The sequence below is a fragment of the Vulpes vulpes genome, unplaced genomic scaffold (assembly GCF_048418805.1).
Source record: "Vulpes vulpes isolate BD-2025 unplaced genomic scaffold, VulVul3 u000000688, whole genome shotgun sequence".
Taxonomy (NCBI): Eukaryota; Metazoa; Chordata; class Mammalia; order Carnivora; family Canidae; genus Vulpes; species Vulpes vulpes.
Window position 1 is genome coordinate 35,218 of NW_027325760.1, and position 21,268 is coordinate 56,485.

At 76.3% G+C, this 21,268-nt stretch overlaps 12 non-coding genes across 12 annotated transcripts; all 12 read right to left on the reverse strand.

Annotated features, from left to right (window-relative positions):
- Positions 1–973: 973 nt before the first annotated feature.
- Positions 974–1,092, reverse strand: LOC140597150 (5S ribosomal RNA). Its single transcript, XR_011999017.1, has one exon. It is a non-coding gene; the product is annotated as a 5S ribosomal RNA (ribosomal RNA).
- A 1,679-nt stretch (positions 1,093–2,771) lies between these two features.
- On the reverse strand, positions 2,772–2,890 carry LOC140597151 (5S ribosomal RNA). The gene has a single exon (XR_011999018.1). It is a non-coding gene; the product is annotated as a 5S ribosomal RNA (ribosomal RNA).
- A 1,688-nt stretch (positions 2,891–4,578) lies between these two features.
- Positions 4,579–4,697, reverse strand: LOC140597152 (5S ribosomal RNA). The gene has a single exon (XR_011999019.1). It is a non-coding gene; the product is annotated as a 5S ribosomal RNA (ribosomal RNA).
- Positions 4,698–6,374: 1,677 nt separating this feature from the next.
- On the reverse strand, positions 6,375–6,493 carry LOC140597153 (5S ribosomal RNA). The gene has a single exon (XR_011999020.1). It is a non-coding gene; the product is annotated as a 5S ribosomal RNA (ribosomal RNA).
- Positions 6,494–8,176: 1,683 nt separating this feature from the next.
- On the reverse strand, positions 8,177–8,295 carry LOC140597154 (5S ribosomal RNA). Its single transcript, XR_011999021.1, has one exon. It is a non-coding gene; the product is annotated as a 5S ribosomal RNA (ribosomal RNA).
- A 1,654-nt stretch (positions 8,296–9,949) lies between these two features.
- On the reverse strand, positions 9,950–10,068 carry LOC140597156 (5S ribosomal RNA). The gene has a single exon (XR_011999023.1). It is a non-coding gene; the product is annotated as a 5S ribosomal RNA (ribosomal RNA).
- Positions 10,069–11,722: 1,654 nt separating this feature from the next.
- On the reverse strand, positions 11,723–11,841 carry LOC140597157 (5S ribosomal RNA). The gene has a single exon (XR_011999024.1). It is a non-coding gene; the product is annotated as a 5S ribosomal RNA (ribosomal RNA).
- Positions 11,842–13,524: 1,683 nt separating this feature from the next.
- Positions 13,525–13,643, reverse strand: LOC140597132 (5S ribosomal RNA). Its single transcript, XR_011998999.1, has one exon. It is a non-coding gene; the product is annotated as a 5S ribosomal RNA (ribosomal RNA).
- A 1,660-nt stretch (positions 13,644–15,303) lies between these two features.
- On the reverse strand, positions 15,304–15,422 carry LOC140597158 (5S ribosomal RNA). The gene has a single exon (XR_011999025.1). It is a non-coding gene; the product is annotated as a 5S ribosomal RNA (ribosomal RNA).
- A 1,654-nt stretch (positions 15,423–17,076) lies between these two features.
- On the reverse strand, positions 17,077–17,195 carry LOC140597159 (5S ribosomal RNA). Its single transcript, XR_011999026.1, has one exon. It is a non-coding gene; the product is annotated as a 5S ribosomal RNA (ribosomal RNA).
- Positions 17,196–18,875: 1,680 nt separating this feature from the next.
- Positions 18,876–18,994, reverse strand: LOC140597133 (5S ribosomal RNA). The gene has a single exon (XR_011999000.1). It is a non-coding gene; the product is annotated as a 5S ribosomal RNA (ribosomal RNA).
- Positions 18,995–20,651: 1,657 nt separating this feature from the next.
- Positions 20,652–20,770, reverse strand: LOC140597160 (5S ribosomal RNA). Its single transcript, XR_011999027.1, has one exon. It is a non-coding gene; the product is annotated as a 5S ribosomal RNA (ribosomal RNA).
- Between the last annotated feature and the right edge of the window lie 498 nt (positions 20,771–21,268).

The following is a 21,268-nucleotide window of genomic DNA, read 5'->3' on the forward strand; positions in this document are numbered from 1 at the left end:
GCCCCCATTCCTGCCCATCAGCCGAACCGCCGCGGGACCGTGTGCCTGTGTTGCGTGCGCGGCGCCCACGCCCAGGCGCGGAGCGAGTCTCTCTTGTGTCTCTTGCTGTGTTGCGCGCGGCCCTTTTCGGCATGGGTGCCGGCCGCCCCCGCGTCGCTGTGGCCTTGGCTGTTGCGGGGCCGCGGAGCGCGCAGCCCGGTGCCAACGGGGCCTGAGGCCCCGGGCGGTCGGGCCATCTGGTGTCCCGGGCCCGCGGAGCGTGGACGTCGTGGCTGAGGGCCGAAGGGACGGTGGTCCGCGGGGGAGGCAGGGCATGTCCTTCGGAGAGAAGGTGCAGGCGGGCCCGGGCCGAAGGTGGGGGGGGTTGCGGGTGGCTGGGTGGCTTGGAGGCTGGGGGCGGTGCCAGGGAATTGCTAGGGGCTGGGGGCGGGCCTGGGGGCGGAGATTGGGGCGGGGCGAGGAGGGCCCGCAGGCGGGCCCGGCCCCGGCCCCGGCCCCGGCCCCCAAAGCCCCGCCCCGGCCCCGGCCCCCAAAGCCCCGCCCCGGCCCCCCGGAGGGGCTCGCAGGCCTGCGGAGACGGGATCCAGCCCCCGCCCGGCTCCCCCCAGCGACCGCCCCCTCCCCGCCCCGGCCCCGAGGTTCCTGCTGTCGCCCCGTCCCCTCCGTCGGCCGCCTTCGGGCCCCCGCGGCGCCCTGGGACGCGCGGCCGGCTAGGACGTGGGTGGGTGTGCTTGAAGGGCGGGCTGCGAGGGTGAAGGGCTTGAGAGGAAGAGGAGGTGGTGCATGTGTGTGGCCTCCTGCCCGTGCAGCCGGCGCCCTCGGTGCTCCGCGGCGCCCTGCGGTGCTTCCGGCGGGGCGGGGGCCATGCCACGGGTCGCCCGGAGGGGGGCGCCGCCGCCGCCGCCGCGTTGGTCGAGGGGGCGTTGGCGGCCAAGGGACAGACAGGAAGGCAGGCAAAAGGCCGAGGAAAAAAAGCCTACAGCACCCGGTATTCCCAGGCGGTCTCCCATCCAAGTACTAACCAGGCCCGACCCTGCTTAGCTTCCGAGATCAGACGAGATCGGGCGCGTTCAGGGTGGTATGGCCGTAGACGTCCGCGGCTGCCGCTGGGCGCCCCAAGAGCCTGCTCTGCGCCTCTCCGGGCCAGGCGCCCGCCGCTCCTCAGCCCTCCGCCCGCCCGATCGCGCCAGCCCGCCTGCATGCTCGCCTGCCGGCCCGACTGATTGATTGACTGACCGCCTCCCGCGCCGCGCCCGGGGTGGCGGAGGGCGCCTGCCCCGGGCCGGGCGGGGGGGGTGGGGGCCAAGACGCCTCCCGCACCCCGGAGCGGAGGCTGTCGCCGGAGCCCGGGCGCGCTCCCGTCCCCGGCCTGGCGGGCGCGTCGCCGCCGCTCGGCTCCCCGGATGGCACGCCGCCCCACCTCGGACCGCTCACTGGCTGGGGGGGTGCCGCGGGCCGGCGCCGGCCGGCTCCGGACGACCCCTGGCCTCTCCTGTTCTTCAGCCGGCCTGGCTCAAAGCCAAGCCGGGGCCGCCCGCGCCGCCGGACCCCATCCTCGGACAGGCAGGGACACAGACACAGGTGCCCACGACAGACAGACAGACACACACACACACACACACACACAGACGGAGGGACACGGGCACTCGGAGCTGGGCCACAAGGCCTGTGGGGGCGAGGCAGCCACCCCGCCGGAGGGGCGCAGGCCCTGGAGCTGCCTTAGGAGCCCTGGCAGCCGCGGGCCCTGCAGCCACGGTGTCAGGGATGCCGTTCTGCCCCCATTCCTGCCCATCAGCCGAACCGCCGCGGGACCGTGTGCCTGTGTTGCGTGCGCGGCGCCCACGCCCAGGCGCGGAGCGAGTCTCTCTTGTGTCTCTTGCTGTGTTGCGCGCGGCCCTTTTCGGCATGGGTGCCGGCCGCCCCCGCGTCGCTGTGGCCTTGGCTGTTGCGGGGCCGCGGAGCGCGCAGCCCGGTGCCAACGGGGCCTGAGGCCCCGGGCGGTCGGGCCATCTGGTGTCCCGGGCCCGCGGAGCGTGGACGTCGTGGCTGAGGGCCGAAGGGACGGTGGTCCGCGGGGGAGGCAGGGCATGTCCTTCGGAGAGAAGGTGCAGGCGGGCCCGGGCCGAAGGTGGGGGGGGTTGCGGGTGGCTGGGTGGCTTGGAGGCTGGGGGCGGTGCCAGGGAATTGCTAGGGGCTGGGGGCGGGCCTGGGGGCGGAGATTGGGGCGGGGCGAGGAGGGCCCGCAGGCGGGCCCGGCCCCGGCCCCGGCCCCGGCCCCGGCCCCGGCCCCCAAAGCCCCGCCCCGGCCCCGGCCCCCAAAGCCCCGCCCCGGCCCCCCGGAGGGGCTCGCAGGCCTGCGGAGACGGGATCCAGCCCCCGCCCGGCTCCCCCCAGCGACCGCCCCCTCCCCGCCCCGGCCCCGAGGTTCCTGCTGTCGCCCCGTCCCCTCCGTCGGCCGCCTTCGGGCCCCCGCGGCGCCCTGGGACGCGCGGCCGGCTAGGACGTGGGTGGGTGTGCTTGAAGGGCGGGCTGCGAGGGTGAAGGGCTTGAGAGGAAGAGGAGGTGGTGCATGTGTGTGGCCTCCTGCCCGTGCAGCCGGCGCCCTCGGTGCTCCGCGGCGCCCTGCGGTGCTTCCGGCGGGGCGGGGGCCATGCCACGGGTCGCCCGGAGGGGGGCGCCGCCGCCGCCGCCGCCGCCGCCGCCGCGTTGGTCGAGGGGGCGTTGGCGGCCAAGGGACAGACAGGAAGGCAGGCAAAAGGCCGAGGAAAAAAAGCCTACAGCACCCGGTATTCCCAGGCGGTCTCCCATCCAAGTACTAACCAGGCCCGACCCTGCTTAGCTTCCGAGATCAGACGAGATCGGGCGCGTTCAGGGTGGTATGGCCGTAGACGTCCGCGGCTGCCGCTGGGCGCCCCAAGAGCCTGCTCTGCGCCTCTCCGGGCCAGGCGCCCGCCGCTCCTCAGCCCTCCGCCCGCCCGATCGCGCCAGCCCGCCTGCATGCTCGCCTGCTGGCCCGACTGATTGATTGACTGACCGCCTCCCGCGCCGCGCCCGGGGTGGCGGAGGGCGCCTGCCCCGGGCCGGGCGGGGGGGGTGGGGGCCAAGACGCCTCCCGCACCCCGGAGCGGAGGCTGTCGCCGGAGCCCGGGCGCGCTCCCGTCGCCGGCCTGGCGGGCGCGTCGCCGCCGCTCGGCTCCCCGGATGGCACGCCGCCCCACCTCGGACCGCTCACTGGCTGGGGGGGTGCCGCGGGCCGGCGCCGGCCGGCTCCGGACGACCCCTGGCCTCTCCTGTTCTTCAGCCGGCCTGGCTCAAAGCCAAGCCGGGGCCGCCCGCGCCGCCGGACCCCATCCTCGGACAGGCAGGGACACAGACACAGGTGCCCACGACAGACAGACAGACACACACACACACACACACACACAGACGGAGGGACACGGGCACTCGGAGCTGGGCCACAAGGCCTGTGGGGGCGAGGCAGCCACCCCGCCGGAGGGGCGCAGGCCCTGGAGCTGCCTTAGGAGCCCTGGCAGCCGCGGGCCCTGCAGCCACGGTGTCAGGGATGCCGTTCTGCCCCCATTCCTGCCCATCAGCCGAACCGCCGCGGGACCGTGTGCCTGTGTTGCGTGCGCGGCGCCCACGCCCAGGCGCGGAGCGAGTCTCTCTTGTGTCTCTTGCTGTGTTGCGCGCGGCCCTTTTCGGCATGGGTGCCGGCCGCCCCCGCGTCGCTGTGGCCTTGGCTGTTGCGGGGCCGCGGAGCGCGCAGCCTGGTGCCAACGGGGCCTGAGGCCCCGGGCGGTCGGGCCATCTGGTGTCCCGGGCCCGCGGAGCGTGGACGTCGTGGCTGAGGGCCGAAGGGACGGTGGTCCGCGGGGGAGGCAGGGCATGTCCTTCGGAGAGAAGGTGCAGGCGGGCCCGGGCCGAAGGTGGGGGGGGTTGCGGGTGGCTGGGTGGCTTGGAGGCTGGGGGCGGTGCCAGGGAATTGCTAGGGGCTGGGGGCGGGCCTGGGGGCGGAGATTGGGGCGGGGCGAGGAGGGCCCGCAGGCGGGCCCGGCCCCGGCCCCGGCCCCGGCCCCCAAAGCCCCGCCCCGGCCCCGGCCCCCAAAGCCCCGCCCCGGCCCCCCGGAGGGGCTCGCAGGCCTGCGGAGACGGGATCCAGCCCCCGCCCGGCTCCCCCCAGCGACCGCCCCCTCCCCGCCCCGGCCCCGAGGTTCCTGCTATCGCCCCGTCCCCTCCGTCGGCCGCCTTCGGGCCCCCGCGGCGCCCTGGGACGCGCGGCCGGCTAGGACGTGGGTGGGTGTGCTTGAAGGGCGGGCTGCGAGGGTGAAGGGCTTGAGAGGAAGAGGAGGTGGTGCATGTGTGTGGCCTCCTGCCCGTGCAGCCGGCGCCCTCGGTGCTCCGCGGCGCCCTGCGGTGCTTCCGGCGGGGCGGGGGCCATGCCACGGGTCGCCCGGAGGGGGGCGCCGCCGCCGCCGCCGCCGCCGCCGCCGCCGCCGCCGCCGCCGCCGCCGCGTTGGTCGAGGGGGCGTTGGCGGCCAAGGGACAGACAGGAAGGCAGGCAAAAGGCCGAGGAAAAAAAGCCTACAGCACCCGGTATTCCCAGGCGGTCTCCCATCCAAGTACTAACCAGGCCCGACCCTGCTTAGCTTCCGAGATCAGACGAGATCGGGCGCGTTCAGGGTGGTATGGCCGTAGACGTCCGCGGCTGCCGCTGGGCGCCCCAAGAGCCTGCTCTGCGCCTCTCCGGGCCAGGCGCCCGCCGCTCCTCAGCCCTCCGCCCGCCCGATCGCGCCAGCCCGCCTGCATGCTCGCCTGCCGGCCCGACTGATTGATTGACTGACCGCCTCCCGCGCCGCGCCCGGGGTGGCGGAGGGCGCCTGCCCCGGGCCGGGCGGGGGGGGTGGGGGCCAAGACGCCTCCCGCACCCCGGAGCGGAGGCTGTCGCCGGAGCCCGGGCGCGCTCCCGTCCCCGGCCTGGCGGGCGCGTCGCCGCCGCTCGGCTCCCCGGATGGCACGCCGCCCCACCTCGGACCGCTCACTGGCTGGGGGGGTGCCGCGGGCCGGCGCCGGCCGGCTCCGGACGACCCCTGGCCTCTCCTGTTCTTCAGCCGGCCTGGCTCAAAGCCAAGCCGGGGCCGCCCGCGCCGCCGGACCCCATCCTCGGACAGGCAGGGACACAGACACAGGTGCCCACGACAGACAGACAGACACACACACACACACACACACAGACGGAGGGACACGGGCACTCGGAGCTGGGCCACAAGGCCTGTGGGGGCGAGGCAGCCACCCCGCCGGAGGGGCGCAGGCCCTGGAGCTGCCTTAGGAGCCCTGGCAGCCGCGGGCCCTGCAGCCACGGTGTCAGGGATGCCGTTCTGCCCCCATTCCTGCCCATCAGCCGAACCGCCGCGGGACCGTGTGCCTGTGTTGCGTGCGCGGCGCCCACGCCCAGGCGCGGAGCGAGTCTCTCTTGTGTCTCTTGCTGTGTTGCGCGCGGCCCTTTTCGGCATGGGTGCCGGCCGCCCCCGCGTCGCTGTGGCCTTGGCTGTTGCGGGGCCGCGGAGCGCGCAGCCCGGTGCCAACGGGGCCTGAGGCCCCGGGCGGTCGGGCCATCTGGTGTCCCGGGCCCGCGGAGCGTGGACGTCGTGGCTGAGGGCCGAAGGGACGGTGGTCCGCGGGGGAGGCAGGGCATGTCCTTCGGAGAGAAGGTGCAGGCGGGCCCGGGCCGAAGGTGGGGGGGGTTGCGGGTGGCTGGGTGGCTTGGAGGCTGGGGGCGGTGCCAGGGAATTGCTAGGGGCTGGGGGCGGGCCTGGGGGCGGAGATTGGGGCGGGGCGAGGAGGGCCCGCAGGCGGGCCCGGCCCCGGCCCCGGCCCCGGCCCCGGCCCCGGCCCCCAAAGCCCCGCCCCGGCCCCGGCCCCCAAAGCCCCGCCCCGGCCCCCCGGAGGGGCTCGCAGGCCTGCGGAGACGGGATCCAGCCCCCGCCCGGCTCCCCCCAGCGACCGCCCCCTCCCCGCCCCGGCCCCGAGGTTCCTGCTGTCGCCCCGTCCCCTCCGTCGGCCGCCTTCGGGCCCCCGCGGCGCCCTGGGACGCGCGGCCGGCTAGGACGTGGGTGGGTGTGCTTGAAGGGCGGGCTGCGAGGGTGAAGGGCTTGAGAGGAAGAGGAGGTGGTGCATGTGTGTGGCCTCCTGCCCGTGCAGCCGGCGCCCTCGGTGCTCCGCGGCGCCCTGCGGTGCTTCCGGCGGGGCGGGGGCCATGCCACGGGTCGCCCGGAGGGGGGCGCCGCCGCCGCCGCCGCCGCCGCCGCCGCGTTGGTCGAGGGGGCGTTGGCGGCCAAGGGACAGACAGGAAGGCAGGCAAAAGGCCGAGGAAAAAAAGCCTACAGCACCCGGTATTCCCAGGCGGTCTCCCATCCAAGTACTAACCAGGCCCGACCCTGCTTAGCTTCCGAGATCAGACGAGATCGGGCGCGTTCAGGGTGGTATGGCCGTAGACGTCCGCGGCTGCCGCTGGGCGCCCCAAGAGCCTGCTCTGCGCCTCTCCGGGCCAGGCGCCCGCCGCTCCTCAGCCCTCCGCCCGCCCGATCGCGCCAGCCCGCCTGCATGCTCGCCTGCCGGCCCGACTGATTGATTGACTGACCGCCTCCCGCGCCGCGCCCGGGGTGGCGGAGGGCGCCTGCCCCGGGCCGGGCGGGGGGGGTGGGGGCCAAGACGCCTCCCGCACCCCGGAGCGGAGGCTGTCGCCGGAGCCCGGGCGCGCTCCCGTCCCCGGCCTGGCGGGCGCGTCGCCGCCGCTCGGCTCCCCGGATGGCACGCCGCCCCACCTCGGACCGCTCACTGGCTGGGGGGGTGCCGCGGGCCGGCGCCGGCCGGCTCCGGACGACCCCTGGCCTCTCCTGTTCTTCAGCCGGCCTGGCTCAAAGCCAAGCCGGGGCCGCCCGCGCCGCCGGACCCCATCCTCGGACAGGCAGGGACACAGACACAGGTGCCCACGACAGACAGACAGACACACACACACACACACACACAGACGGAGGGACACGGGCACTCGGAGCTGGGCCACAAGGCCTGTGGGGGCGAGGCAGCCACCCCGCCGGAGGGGCGCAGGCCCTGGAGCTGCCTTAGGAGCCCTGGCAGCCGCGGGCCCTGCAGCCACGGTGTCAGGGATGCCGTTCTGCCCCCATTCCTGCCCATCAGCCGAACCGCCGCGGGACCGTGTGCCTGTGTTGCGTGCGCGGCGCCCACGCCCAGGCGCGGAGCGAGTCTCTCTTGTGTCTCTTGCTGTGTTGCGCGCGGCCCTTTTCGGCATGGGTGCCGGCCGCCCCCGCGTCGCTGTGGCCTTGGCTGTTGCGGGGCCGCGGAGCGCGCAGCCCGGTGCCAACGGGGCCTGAGGCCCCGGGCGGTCGGGCCATCTGGTGTCCCGGGCCCGCGGAGCGTGGACGTCGTGGCTGAGGGCCGAAGGGACGGTGGTCCGCGGGGGAGGCAGGGCATGTGCTTCGGAGAGAAGGTGCAGGCGGGCCCGGGCCGAAGGTGGGGGGGGTTGCGGGTGGCTGGGTGGCTTGGAGGCTGGGGGCGGTGCCAGGGAATTGCTAGGGGCTGGGGGCGGGCCTGGGGGCGGAGATTGGGGCGGGGCGAGGAGGGCCCGCAGGCGGGCCCGGCCCCGGCCCCGGCCCCGGCCCCCAAAGCCCCGCCCCGGCCCCGGCCCCCAAAGCCCCGCCCCGGCCCCCCGGAGGGGCTCGCAGGCCTGCGGAGACGGGATCCAGCCCCCGCCCGGCTCCCCCCAGCGACCGCCCCCTCCCCGCCCCGGCCCCGAGGTTCCTGCTGTCGCCCCGTCCCCTCCGTCGGCCGCCTTCGGGCCCCCGCGGCGCCCTGGGACGCGCGGCCGGCTAGGACGTGGGTGGGTGTGCTTGAAGGGCGGGCTGCGAGGGTGAAGGGCTTGAGAGGAAGAGGAGGTGGTGCATGTGTGTGGCCTCCTGCCCGTGCAGCCGGCGCCCTCGGTGCTCCGCGGCGCCCTGCGGTGCTTCCGGCGGGGCGGGGGCCATGCCACGGGTCGCCCGGAGGGGGGCGCCGCCGCCGCCGCCGCCGCCGCCGCCGCCGCCGCCGCCGCCGCCGCGTTGGTCGAGGGGGCGTTGGCGGCCAAGGGACAGACAGGAAGGCAGGCAAAAGGCCGAGGAAAAAAAGCCTACAGCACCCGGTATTCCCAGGCGGTCTCCCATCCAAGTACTAACCAGGCCCGACCCTGCTTAGCTTCCGAGATCAGACGAGATCGGGCGCGTTCAGGGTGGTATGGCCGTAGACGTCCGCGGCTGCCGCTGGGCGCCCCAAGAGCCTGCTCTGCGCCTCTCCGGGCCAGGCGCCCGCCGCTCCTCAGCCCTCCGCCCGCCCGATCGCGCCAGCCCGCCTGCATGCTCGCCTGCCGGCCCGACTGATTGATTGACTGACCGCCTCCCGCGCCGCGCCCGGGGTGGCGGAGGGCGCCTGCCCCGGGCCGGGCGGGGGGGGTGGGGGCCAAGACGCCTCCCGCACCCCGGAGCGGAGGCTGTCGCCGGAGCCCGGGCGCGCTCCCGTCCCCGGCCTGGCGGGCGCGTCGCCGCCGCTCGGCTCCCCGGATGGCACGCCGCCCCACCTCGGACCGCTCACTGGCTGGGGGGGTGCCGCGGGCCGGCGCCGGCCGGCTCCGGACGACCCCTGGCCTCTCCTGTTCTTCAGCCGGCCTGGCTCAAAGCCAAGCCGGGGCCGCCCGCGCCGCCGGACCCCATCCTCGGACAGGCAGGGACACAGACACAGGTGCCCACGACAGACAGACAGACACACACACACACACACACACAGACGGAGGGACACGGGCACTCGGAGCTGGGCCACAAGGCCTGTGGGGGCGAGGCAGCCACCCCGCCGGAGGGGCGCAGGCCCTGGAGCTGCCTTAGGAGCCCTGGCAGCCGCGGGCCCTGCAGCCACGGTGTCAGGGATGCCGTTCTGCCCCCATTCCTGCCCATCAGCCGAACCGCCGCGGGACCGTGTGCCTGTGTTGCGTGCGCGGCGCCCACGCCCAGGCGCGGAGCGAGTCTCTCTTGTGTCTCTTGCTGTGTTGCGCGCGGCCCTTTTCGGCATGGGTGCCGGCCGCCCCCGCGTCGCTGTGGCCTTGGCTGTTGCGGGGCCGCGGAGCGCGCAGCCCGGTGCCAACGGGGCCTGAGGCCCCGGGCGGTCGGGCCATCTGGTGTCCCGGGCCCGCGGAGCGTGGACGTCGTGGCTGAGGGCCGAAGGGACGGTGGTCCGCGGGGGAGGCAGGGCATGTCCTTCGGAGAGAAGGTGCAGGCGGGCCCGGGCCGAAGGTGGGGGGGGTTGCGGGTGGCTGGGTGGCTTGGAGGCTGGGGGCGGTGCCAGGGAATTGCTAGGGGCTGGGGGCGGGCCTGGGGGCGGAGATTGGGGCGGGGCGAGGAGGGCCCGCAGGCGGGCCCGGCCCCGGCCCCGGCCCCGGCCCCGGCCCCCAAAGCCCCGCCCCGGCCCCCCGGAGGGGCTCGCAGGCCTGCGGAGACGGGATCCAGCCCCCGCCCGGCTCCCCCCAGCGACCGCCCCCTCCCCGCCCCGGCCCCGAGGTTCCTGCTGTCGCCCCGTCCCCTCCGTCGGCCGCCTTCGGGCCCCCGCGGCGCCCTGGGACGCGCGGCCGGCTAGGACGTGGGTGGGTGTGCTTGAAGGGCGGGCTGCGAGGGTGAAGGGCTTGAGAGGAAGAGGAGGTGGTGCATGTGTGTGGCCTCCTGCCCGTGCAGCCGGCGCCCTCGGTGCTCCGCGGCGCCCTGCGGTGCTTCCGGCGGGGCGGGGGCCATGCCACGGGTCGCCCGGAGGGGGGCGCCGCCGCCGCCGCCGCCGCCGCCGCCGCCGCCGCCGCGTTGGTCGAGGGGGCGTTGGCGGCCAAGGGACAGACAGGAAGGCAGGCAAAAGGCCGAGGAAAAAAAGCCTACAGCACCCGGTATTCCCAGGCGGTCTCCCATCCAAGTACTAACCAGGCCCGACCCTGCTTAGCTTCCGAGATCAGACGAGATCGGGCGCGTTCAGGGTGGTATGGCCGTAGACGTCCGCGGCTGCCGCTGGGCGCCCCAAGAGCCTGCTCTGCGCCTCTCCGGGCCAGGCGCCCGCCGCTCCTCAGCCCTCCGCCCGCCCGATCGCGCCAGCCCGCCTGCATGCTCGCCTGCCGGCCCGACTGATTGATTGACTGACCGCCTCCCGCGCCGCGCCCGGGGTGGCGGAGGGCGCCTGCCCCGGGCCGGGCGGGGAGGGTGGGGGCCAAGACGCCTCCCGCACCCCGGAGCGGAGGCTGTCGCCGGAGCCCGGGCGCGCTCCCGTCCCCGGCCTGGCGGGCGCGTCGCCGCCGCTCGGCTCCCCGGATGGCACGCCGCCCCACCTCGGACCGCTCACTGGCTGGGGGGGTGCCGCGGGCCGGCGCCGGCCGGCTCCGGACGACCCCTGGCCTCTCCTGTTCTTCAGCCGGCCTGGCTCAAAGCCAAGCCGGGGCCGCCCGCGCCGCCGGACCCCATCCTCGGACAGGCAGGGACACAGACACAGGTGCCCACGACAGACAGACAGACACACACACACACACACACACAGACGGAGGGACACGGGCACTCGGAGCTGGGCCACAAGGCCTGTGGGGGCGAGGCAGCCACCCCGCCGGAGGGGCGCAGGCCCTGGAGCTGCCTTAGGAGCCCTGGCAGCCGCGGGCCCTGCAGCCACGGTGTCAGGGATGCCGTTCTGCCCCCATTCCTGCCCATCAGCCGAACCGCCGCGGGACCGTGTGCCTGTGTTGCGTGCGCGGCGCCCACGCCCAGGCGCGGAGCGAGTCTCTCTTGTGTCTCTTGCTGTGTTGCGCGCGGCCCTTTTCGGCATGGGTGCCGGCCGCCCCCGCGTCGCTGTGGCCTTGGCTGTTGCGGGGCCGCGGAGCGCGCAGCCCGGTGCCAACGGGGCCTGAGGCCCCGGGCGGTCGGGCCATCTGGTGTCCCGGGCCCGCGGAGCGTGGACGTCGTGGCTGAGGGCCGAAGGGACGGTGGTCCGCGGGGGAGGCAGGGCATGTCCTTCGGAGAGAAGGTGCAGGCGGGCCCGGGCCGAAGGTGGGGGGGGTTGCGGGTGGCTGGGTGGCTTGGAGGCTGGGGGCGGTGCCAGGGAATTGCTAGGGGCTGGGGGCGGGCCTGGGGGCGGAGATTGGGGCGGGGCGAGGAGGGCCCGCAGGCGGGCCCGGCCCCGGCCCCGGCCCCGGCCCCGGCCCCCAAAGCCCCGCCCCGGCCCCCCGGAGGGGCTCGCAGGCCTGCGGAGACGGGATCCAGCCCCCGCCCGGCTCCCCCCAGCGACCGCCCCCTCCCCGCCCCGGCCCCGAGGTTCCTGCTGTCGCCCCGTCCCCTCCGTCGGCCGCCTTCGGGCCCCCGCGGCGCCCTGGGACGCGCGGCCGGCTAGGACGTGGGTGGGTGTGCTTGAAGGGCGGGCTGCGAGGGTGAAGGGCTTGAGAGGAAGAGGAGGTGGTGCATGTGTGTGGCCTCCTGCCCGTGCAGCCGGCGCCCTCGGTGCTCCGCGGCGCCCTGCGGTGCTTCCGGCGGGGCGGGGGCCATGCCACGGGTCGCCCGGAGGGGGGCGCCGCCGCCGCCGCCGCCGCCGCCGCCGCCGCCGCCGCGTTGGTCGAGGGGGCGTTGGCGGCCAAGGGACAGACAGGAAGGCAGGCAAAAGGCCGAGGAAAAAAAGCCTACAGCACCCGGTATTCCCAGGCGGTCTCCCATCCAAGTACTAACCAGGCCCGACCCTGCTTAGCTTCCGAGATCAGACGAGATCGGGCGCGTTCAGGGTGGTATGGCCGTAGACGTCCGCGGCTGCCGCTGGGCGCCCCAAGAGCCTGCTCTGCGCCTCTCCGGGCCAGGCGCCCGCCGCTCCTCAGCCCTCCGCCCGCCCGATCGCGCCAGCCCGCCTGCATGCTCGCCTGCCGGCCCGACTGATTGATTGACTGACCGCCTCCCGCGCCGCGCCCGGGGTGGCGGAGGGCGCCTGCCCCGGGCCGGGCGGGGGGGGTGGGGGCCAAGACGCCTCCCGCACCCCGGAGCGGAGGCTGTCGCCGGAGCCCGGGCGCGCTCCCGTCCCCGGCCTGGCGGGCGCGTCGCCGCCGCTCGGCTCCCCGGATGGCACGCCGCCCCACCTCGGACCGCTCACTGGCTGGGGGGGTGCCGCGGGCCGGCGCCGGCCGGCTCCGGACGACCCCTGGCCTCTCCTGTTCTTCAGCCGGCCTGGCTCAAAGCCAAGCCGGGGCCGCCCGCGCCGCCGGACCCCATCCTCGGACAGGCAGGGACACAGACACAGGTGCCCACGACAGACAGACAGACACACACACACACACACACACAGACGGAGGGACACGGGCACTCGGAGCTGGGCCACAAGGCCTGTGGGGGCGAGGCAGCCACCCCGCCGGAGGGGCGCAGGCCCTGGAGCTGCCTTAGGAGCCCTGGCAGCCGCGGGCCCTGCAGCCACGGTGTCAGGGATGCCGTTCTGCCCCCATTCCTGCCCATCAGCCGAACCGCCGCGGGACCGTGTGCCTGTGTTGCGTGCGCGGCGCCCACGCCCAGGCGCGGAGCGAGTCTCTCTTGTGTCTCTTGCTGTGTTGCGCGCGGCCCTTTTCGGCATGGGTGCCGGCCGCCCCCGCGTCGCTGTGGCCTTGGCTGTTGCGGGGCCGCGGAGCGCGCAGCCCGGTGCCAACGGGGCCTGAGGCCCCGGGCGGTCGGGCCATCTGGTGTCCTGGGCCCGCGGAGCGTGGACGTCGTGGCTGAGGGCCGAAGGGACGGTGGTCCGCGGGGGAGGCAGGGCATGTCCTTCGGAGAGAAGGTGCAGGCGGGCCCGGGCCGAAGGTGGGGGGGGTTGCGGGTGGCTGGGTGGCTTGGAGGCTGGGGGCGGTGCCAGGGAATTGCTAGGGGCTGGGGGCGGGCCTGGGGGCGGAGATTGGGGCGGGGCGAGGAGGGCCCGCAGGCGGGCCCGGCCCCGGCCCCGGCCCCGGCCCCCAAAGCCCCGCCCCGGCCCCGGCCCCCAAAGCCCCGCCCCGGCCCCCCGGAGGGGCTCGCAGGCCTGCGGAGACGGGATCCAGCCCCCGCCCGGCTCCCCCCAGCGACCGCCCCCTCCCCGCCCCGGCCCCGAGGTTCCTGCTGTCGCCCCGTCCCCTCCGTCGGCCGCCTTCGGGCCCCCGCGGCGCCCTGGGACGCGCGGCCGGCTAGGACGTGGGTGGGTGTGCTTGAAGGGCGGGCTGCGAGGGTGAAGGGCTTGAGAGGAAGAGGAGGTGGTGCATGTGTGTGGCCTCCTGCCCGTGCAGCCGGCGCCCTCGGTGCTCCGCGGCGCCCTGCGGTGCTTCCGGCGGGGCGGGGGCCATGCCACGGGTCGCCCGGAGGGGGGCGCCGCCGCCGCCGCCGCCGCCGCCGCCGCCGCCGCCGCCGCCGCCGCGTTGGTCGAGGGGGCGTTGGCGGCCAAGGGACAGACAGGACGGCAGGCAAAAGGCCGAGGAAAAAAAGCCTACAGCACCCGTTATTCCCAGGCGGTCTCCCATCCAAGTACTAACCAGGCCCGACCCTGCTTAGCTTCCGAGATCAGACGAGATCGGGCGCGTTCAGGGTGGTATGGCCGTAGACGTCCGCGGCTGCCGCTGGGCGCCCCAAGAGCCTGCTCTGCGCCTCTCCGGGCCAGGCGCCCGCCGCTCCTCAGCCCTCCGCCCGCCCGATCGCGCCAGCCCGCCTGCATGCTCGCCTGCCGGCCCGACTGATTGATTGACTGACCGCCTCCCGCGCCGCGCCCGGGGTGGCGGAGGGCGCCTGCCCCGGGCCGGGCGGGGGGGGTGGGGGCCAAGACGCCTCCCGCACCCCGGAGCGGAGGCTGTCGCCGGAGCCCGGGCGCGCTCCCGTCCCCGGCCTGGCGGGCGCGTCGCCGCCGCTCGGCTCCCCGGATGGCACGCCGCCCCACCTCGGACCGCTCACTGGCTGGGGGGGTGCCGCGGGCCGGCGCCGGCCGGCTCCGGACGACCCCTGGCCTCTCCTGTTCTTCAGCCGGCCTGGCTCAAAGCCAAGCCGGGGCCGCCCGCGCCGCCGGACCCCATCCTCGGACAGGCAGGGACACAGACACAGGTGCCCACGACAGACAGACAGACACACACACACACACACACACAGACGGAGGGACACGGGCACTCGGAGCTGGGCCACAAGGCCTGTGGGGGCGAGGCAGCCACCCCGCCGGAGGGGCGCAGGCCCTGGAGCTGCCTTAGGAGCCCTGGCAGCCGCGGGCCCTGCAGCCACGGTGTCAGGGATGCCGTTCTGCCCCCATTCCTGCCCATCAGCCGAACCGCCGCGGGACCGTGTGCCTGTGTTGCGTGCGCGGCGCCCACGCCCAGGCGCGGAGCGAGTCTCTCTTGTGTCTCTTGCTGTGTTGCGCGCGGCCCTTTTCGGCATGGGTGCCGGCCGCCCCCGCGTCGCTGTGGCCTTGGCTGTTGCGGGGCCGCGGAGCGCGCAGCCCGGTGCCAACGGGGCCTGAGGCCCCGGGCGGTCGGGCCATCTGGTGTCCCGGGCCCGCGGAGCGTGGACGTCGTGGCTGAGGGCCGAAGGGACGGTGGTCCGCGGGGGAGGCAGGGCATGTCCTTCGGAGAGAAGGTGCAGGCGGGCCCGGGCCGAAGGTGGGGGGGGTTGCGGGTGGCTGGGTGGCTTGGAGGCTGGGGGCGGTGCCAGGGAATTGCTAGGGGCTGGGGGCGGGCCTGGGGGCGGAGATTGGGGCGGGGCGAGGAGGGCCCGCAGGCGGGCCCGGCCCCGGCCCCGGCCCCGGCCCCGGCCCCCAAAGCCCCGCCCCGGCCCCCCGGAGGGGCTCGCAGGCCTGCGGAGACGGGATCCAGCCCCCGCCCGGCTCCCCCCAGCGACCGCCCCCTCCCCGCCCCGGCCCCGAGGTTCCTGCTGTCGCCCCGTCCCCTCCGTCGGCCGCCTTCGGGCCCCCGCGGCGCCCTGGGACGCGCGGCCGGCTAGGACGTGGGTGGGTGTGCTTGAAGGGCGGGCTGCGAGGGTGAAGGGCTTGAGAGGAAGAGGAGGTGGTGCATGTGTGTGGCCTCCTGCCCGTGCAGCCGGCGCCCTCGGTGCTCCGCGGCGCCCTGCGGTGCTTCCGGCGGGGCGGGGGCCATGCCACGGGTCGCCCGGAGGGGGGCGCCGCCGCCGCCGCCGCCGCCGCCGCCGCCGCCGCCGCCGCCGCGTTGGTCGAGGGGGCGTTGGCGGCCAAGGGACAGACAGGAAGGCAGGCAAAAGGCCGAGGAAAAAAAGCCTACAGCACCCGGTATTCCCAGGCGGTCTCCCATCCAAGTACTAACCAGGCCCGACCCTGCTTAGCTTCCGAGATCAGACGAGATCGGGCGCGTTCAGGGTGGTATGGCCGTAGACGTCCGCGGCTGCCGCTGGGCGCCCCAAGAGCCTGCTCTGCGCCTCTCCGGGCCAGGCGCCCGCCGCTCCTCAGCCCTCCGCCCGCCCGATCGCGCCAGCCCGCCTGCATGCTCGCCTGCCGGCCCGACTGATTGATTGACTGACCGCCTCCCGCGCCGCGCCCGGGGTGGCGGAGGGCGCCTGCCCCGGGCCGGGCGGGGGGCGTGGGGGCCAAGACGCCTCCCGCACCCCGGAGCGGAGGCTGTCGCCGGAGCCCGGGCGCGCTCCCGTCCCCGGCCTGGCGGGCGCGTCGCCGCCGCTCGGCTCCCCGGATGGCACGCCGCCCCACCTCGGACCGCTCACTGGCTGGGGGGGTGCCGCGGGCCGGCGCCGGCCGGCTCCGGACGACCCCTGGCCTCTCCTGTTCTTCAGCCGGCCTGGCTCAAAGCCAAGCCGGGGCCGCCCGCGCCGCCGGACCCCATCCTCGGACAGGCAGGGACACAGACACAGGTGCCCACGACAGACAGACAGACACACACACACACACACACACAGACGGAGGGACACGGGCACTCGGAGCTGGGCCACAAGGCCTGTGGGGGCGAGGCAGCCACCCCGCCGGAGGGGCGCAGGCCCTGGAGCTGCCTTAGGAGCCCTGGCAGCCGCGGGCCCTGCAGCCACGGTGTCAGGGATGCCGTTCTGCCCCCATTCCTGCCCATCAGCCGAACCGCCGCGGGACCGTGTGCCTGTGTTGCGTGCGCGGCGCCCACGCCCAGGCGCGGAGCGAGTCTCTCTTGTGTCTCTTGCTGTGTTGCGCGCGGCCCTTTTCGGCATGGGTGCCGGCCGCCCCCGCGTCGCTGTGGCCTTGGCTGTTGCGGGGCCGCGGAGCGCGCAGCCCGGTGCCAACGGGGCCTGAGGCCCCGGGCGGTCGGGCCATCTGGTGTCCCGGGCCCGCGGAGCGTGGACGTCGTGGCTGAGGGCCGAAGGGACGGTGGTCCGCGGGGGAGGCAGGGCATGTCCTTCGGAGAGAAGGTGCAGGCGGGCCCGGGCCGAAGGTGGGGGGGGTTGCGGGTGGCTGGGTGGCTTGGAGGCTGGGGGCGGTGCCAGGGAATTGCTAGGGGCTGGGGGCGGGCCTGGGGGCGGAGATTGGGGCGGGGCGAGGAGGGCCCGCAGGCGGGCCCGGCCCCGGCCCCGGCCCCGGCCCCGGCCCCCAAAGCCCCGCCCCGGCCCCCCGGAGGGGCTCGCAGGCCTGCGGAGACGGGATCCAGCCCCCGCCCGGCTCCCCCCAGCGACCGCCCCCTCCCCGCCCCGGCCCCGAGGTTCCTGCTGTCGCCCCGTCCCCTCCGTCGGCCGCCTTCGGGCCCCCGCGGCGCCCTGGGACGCGCGGCCGGCTAGGACGTGGGTGGGTGTGCTTGAAGGGCGGGCTGCGAGGGTGAAGGGCTTGAGAGGAAGAGGAGGTGGTGCATGTGTGTGGCCTCCTGCCCGTGCAGCCGGCGCCCTCGGTGCTCCGCGGCGCCCTGCGGTGCTTCCGGCGGGGCGGGGGCCATGCCACGGGTCGCCCGGAGGGGGGCGCCGCCGCCGCCGCCGCCGCCGCCGCCGCCGCCGCCGCGTTGGTCGAGGGGGCGTTGGCGGCCAAGGGACAGACAGGAAGGCAGGCAAAAGGCCGAGGAAAAAAAGCCTACAGCACCCGGTATTCCCAGGCGGTCTCCCATCCAAGTACTAACCAGGCCCGACCCTGCTTAGCTTCCGAGATCAGACGAGATCGGGCGCGTTCAGGGTGGTATGGCCGTAGACGTCCGCGGCTGCCGCTGGGCGCCCCAAGAGCCTGCTCTGCGCCTCTCCGGGCCAGGCGCCCGCCGCTCCTCAGCCCTCCGCCCGCCCGATCGCGCCAGCCCGCCTGCATGCTCGCCTGCCGGCCCGACTGATTGATTGACTGACCGCCTCCCGCGCCGCGCCCGGGGTGGCGGAGGGCGCCTGCCCCGGGCCGGGCGGGGGGGGTGGGGGCCAAGACGCCTCCCGCACCCCGGAGCGGAGGCTGTCGCCGGAGCCCGGGCGCGCTCCCGTCCCCGGCCTGGCGGGCGCGTCGCCGCCGCTCGGCTCCCCGGATGGCACGCCGCCCCACCTCGGACCGCTCACTGGCTGGGGGGGTGCCGCGGGCCGGCGCCGGCCGGCTCCGGACGACCCCTGGCCTCTCCTGTTCTTCAGCCGGCCTGGCTCAAAGCCAAGCCGGGGCCGCCCGCGCCGCCGGACCCCATCCTCGGACAGGCAGGGACACAGACACAGGTGCCCACGACAGACAGACAGACACACACACACACACACACACAGACGGAGGGACACGGGCACTCGGAGCTGGGCCACAAGGCCTGTGGGGGCGAGGCAGCCACCCCGCCGGAGGGGCGCAGGCCCTGGAGCTGCCTTAGGAGCCCTGGCAGCCGCGGGCCCTGCAGCCACGGTGTCAGGGATGCCGTTCTGCCCCCATTCCTGCCCATCAGCCGAACCGCCGCGGGACCGTGTGCCTGTGTTGCGTGCGCGGCGCCCACGCCCAGGCGCGGAGCGAGTCTCTCTTGTGTCTCTTGCTGTGTTGCGCGCGGCCCTTTTCGGCATGGGTGCCGGCCGCCCCCGCGTCGCTGTGGCCTTGGCTGTTGCGGGGCCGCGGAGCGCGCAGCCCGGTGCCAACGGGGCCTGAGGCCCCGGGCGGTCGGGCCATCTGGTGTCCTGGGCCCGCGGAGCGTGGACGTCGTGGCTGAGGGCCGAAGGGACGGTGGTCCGCGGGGGAGGCAGGGCATGTCCTTCGGAGAGAAGGTGCAGGCGGGCCCGGGCCGAAGGTGGGGGGGGTTGCGGGTGGCTGGGTGGCTTGGAGGCTGGGGGCGGTGCCAGGGAATTGCTAGGGGCTGGGGGCGGGCCTGGGGGCGGAGATTGGGGCGGGGCGAGGAGGGCCCGCAGGCGGGCCCGGCCCCGGCCCCGGCCCCGGCCCCCAAAGCCCCGCCCCGGCCCCGGCCCCCAAAGCCCCGCCCCGGCCCCCCGGAGGGGCTCGCAGGCCTGCGGAGACGGGATCCAGCCCCCGCCCGGCTCCCCCCAGCGACCGCCCCCTCCCCGCCCCGGCCCCGAGGTTCCTGCTGTCGCCCCGTCCCCTCCGTCGGCCGCCTTCGGGCCCCCGCGGCGCCCTGGGACGCGCGGCCGGCTAGGACGTGGGTGGGTGTGCTTGAAGGGCGGGCTGCGAGGGTGAAGGGCTTGAGAGGAAGAGGAGGTGGTGCATGTGTGTGGCCTCCTGCCCGTGCAGCCGGCGCCCTCGGTGCTCCGCGGCGCCCTGCGGTGCTTCCGGCGGGGCGGGGGCCATGCCACGGGTCGCCCGGAGGGGGGCGCCGCCGCCGCCGCCGCCGCCGCCGCCGCCGCCGCCGCCGCCGCGTTGGTCGAGGGGGCGTTGGCGGCCAAGGGACAGACAGGACGGCAGGCAAAAGGCCGAGGAAAAAAAGCCTACAGCACCCGTTATTCCCAGGCGGTCTCCCATCCAAGTACTAACCAGGCCCGACCCTGCTTAGCTTCCGAGATCAGACGAGATCGGGCGCGTTCAGGGTGGTATGGCCGTAGACGTCCGCGGCTGCCGCTGGGCGCCCCAAGAGCCTGCTCTGCGCCTCTCCGGGCCAGGCGCCCGCCGCTCCTCAGCCCTCCGCCCGCCCGATCGCGCCAGCCCGCCTGCATGCTCGCCTGCCGGCCCGACTGATTGATTGACTGACCGCCTCCCGCGCCGCGCCCGGGGTGGCGGAGGGCGCCTGCCCCGGGCCGGGCGGGGGGGGTGGGGGCCAAGACGCCTCCCGCACCCCGGAGCGGAGGCTGTCGCCGGAGCCCGGGCGCGCTCCCGTCCCCGGCCTGGCGGGCGCGTCGCCGCCGCTCGGCTCCCCGGATGGCACGCCGCCCCACCTCGGACCGCTCACTGGCTGGGGGGGTGCCGCGGGCCGGCGCCGGCCGGCTCCGGACGACCCCTGGCCTCTCCTGTTCTTCAGCCGGCCTGGCTCAAAGCCAAGCCGGGGCCGCCCGCGCCGCCGGACCCCATCCTCGGACAGGCAGGGACACAGACACAGGTGCCCACGACAGACAGACAGACACACACACACACACACACACAGACGGAGGGACACGGGCACTCGGAGCTGGGCCACAAGGCCTGTGGGGGCGAGGCAGCCACCCCGCCGGAGGGGCGCAGGCCCTGGAGCTGCCTTAGGAGCCCTGGCAGCCGCGGGCCCTGCAGCCACGGTGTCAGGGATGCCGTTCTGCCCCCATTCCTGCCCATCAGCCGAACCGCCGCGGGACCGTGTGCCTGTGTTGCGTGCGCGGCGCCCACGCCCAGGCGCGGAGCGAGTCTCTCTTGTGTCTCTTGCTGTGTTGCGCGCGGCCCTTTTCGGCATGGGTGCCGGCCGCCCCCGCGTCGCTGTGGCCTTGGCTGTTGCGGGGCCGCGGAGCGCGCAGCCCGGTGCCAACGGGGCCTGAGGCCCCGGGCGGTCGGGCCATCTGGTGTCCCGGGCCCGCGGAGCGTGGACGTCGTGGCTGAGGGCCGAAGGGACGGTGGTCCGCGGGGGAGGCAGGGCATGTCCTTCGGAGAGAAGGTGCAGGCGGGCCCGGGCCGAAGGTGGGGGGGGTTGCGGGTGGCTGGGTGGCTTGGAGGCTGGGGGCGGTGCCAGGGAATTGCTAGGGGCTGGGGGCGGGCCTGGGGGCGGAGATTGGGGCGGGGCGAGGAGGGCCCGCAGGCGGGCCCGGCCCCGGCCCCGGCCCCGGCCCCGGCCCCCAAAGCCCCGCCCCGGCCCCCCGGAGGGGCTCGCAGGCCTGCGGAGACGGGATCCAGCCCCCGCCCGGCTCCCCCCAGCGACCGCCCCCTCCCCGCCCCGGCCCCGAGGTTCCTGCTGTCGCCCCGTCCCCTCCGTCGGCCGCCTTCGGGCCCCCGCGGCGCCCTGGGACGCGCGGCCGGCTAGGACGTGGGTGGGTGTGCTTGAAGGGCGGGCTGCGAGGGTGAAGGGCTTGAGAGGAAGAGGAGGTGGTGCATGTGTGTGGCCTCCTGCCCGTGCAGCCGGCGCCCTCGGTGCTCCGCGGCGCCCTGCGGTGCTTCCGGCGGGGCGGGGGCCATGCCACGGGTCGCCCGGAGGGGGGCGCCGCCGCCGCCGCCGCCGCCGCCGCCGCCGCCGCCGCCGCGTTGGTCGAGGGGGCGTTGGCGGCCAAGGGACAGACAGGAAGGCAGGCAAAAGGCCGAGGAAAAAAAGCCTACAGCACCCGGTATTCCCAGGCGGTCTCCCATCCAAGTACTAACCAGGCCCGACCCTGCTTAGCTTCCGAGATCAGACGAGATCGGGCGCGTTCAGGGTGGTATGGCCGTAGACGTCCGCGGCTGCCGCTGGGCGCCCCAAGAGCCTGCTCTGCGCCTCTCCGGGCCAGGCGCCCGCCGCTCCTCAGCCCTCCGCCCGCCCGATCGCGCCAGCCCGCCTGCATGCTCGCCTGCCGGCCCGACTGATTGATTGACTGACCGCCTCCCGCGCCGCGCCCGGGGTGGCGGAGGGCGCCTGCCCCGGGCCGGGCGGGGGGGGTGGGGGCCAAGACGCCTCCCGCACCCCGGAGCGGAGGCTGTCGCCGGAGCCCGGGCGCGCTCCCGTCCCCGGCCTGGCGGGCGCGTCGCCGCCGCTCGGCTCCCCGGATGGCACGCCGCCCCACCTCGGACCGCTCACTGGCTGGGGGGGTGCCGCGGGCCGGCGCCGGCCGGCTCCGGACGACCCCTGGCCTCTCCTGTTCTTCAGCCGGCCTGGCTCAAAGCCAAGCCGGGGCCGCCCGCGCCGCCGGACCCCATCCTCGGACAGGCAGGGACACAGACACAGGTGCCCACG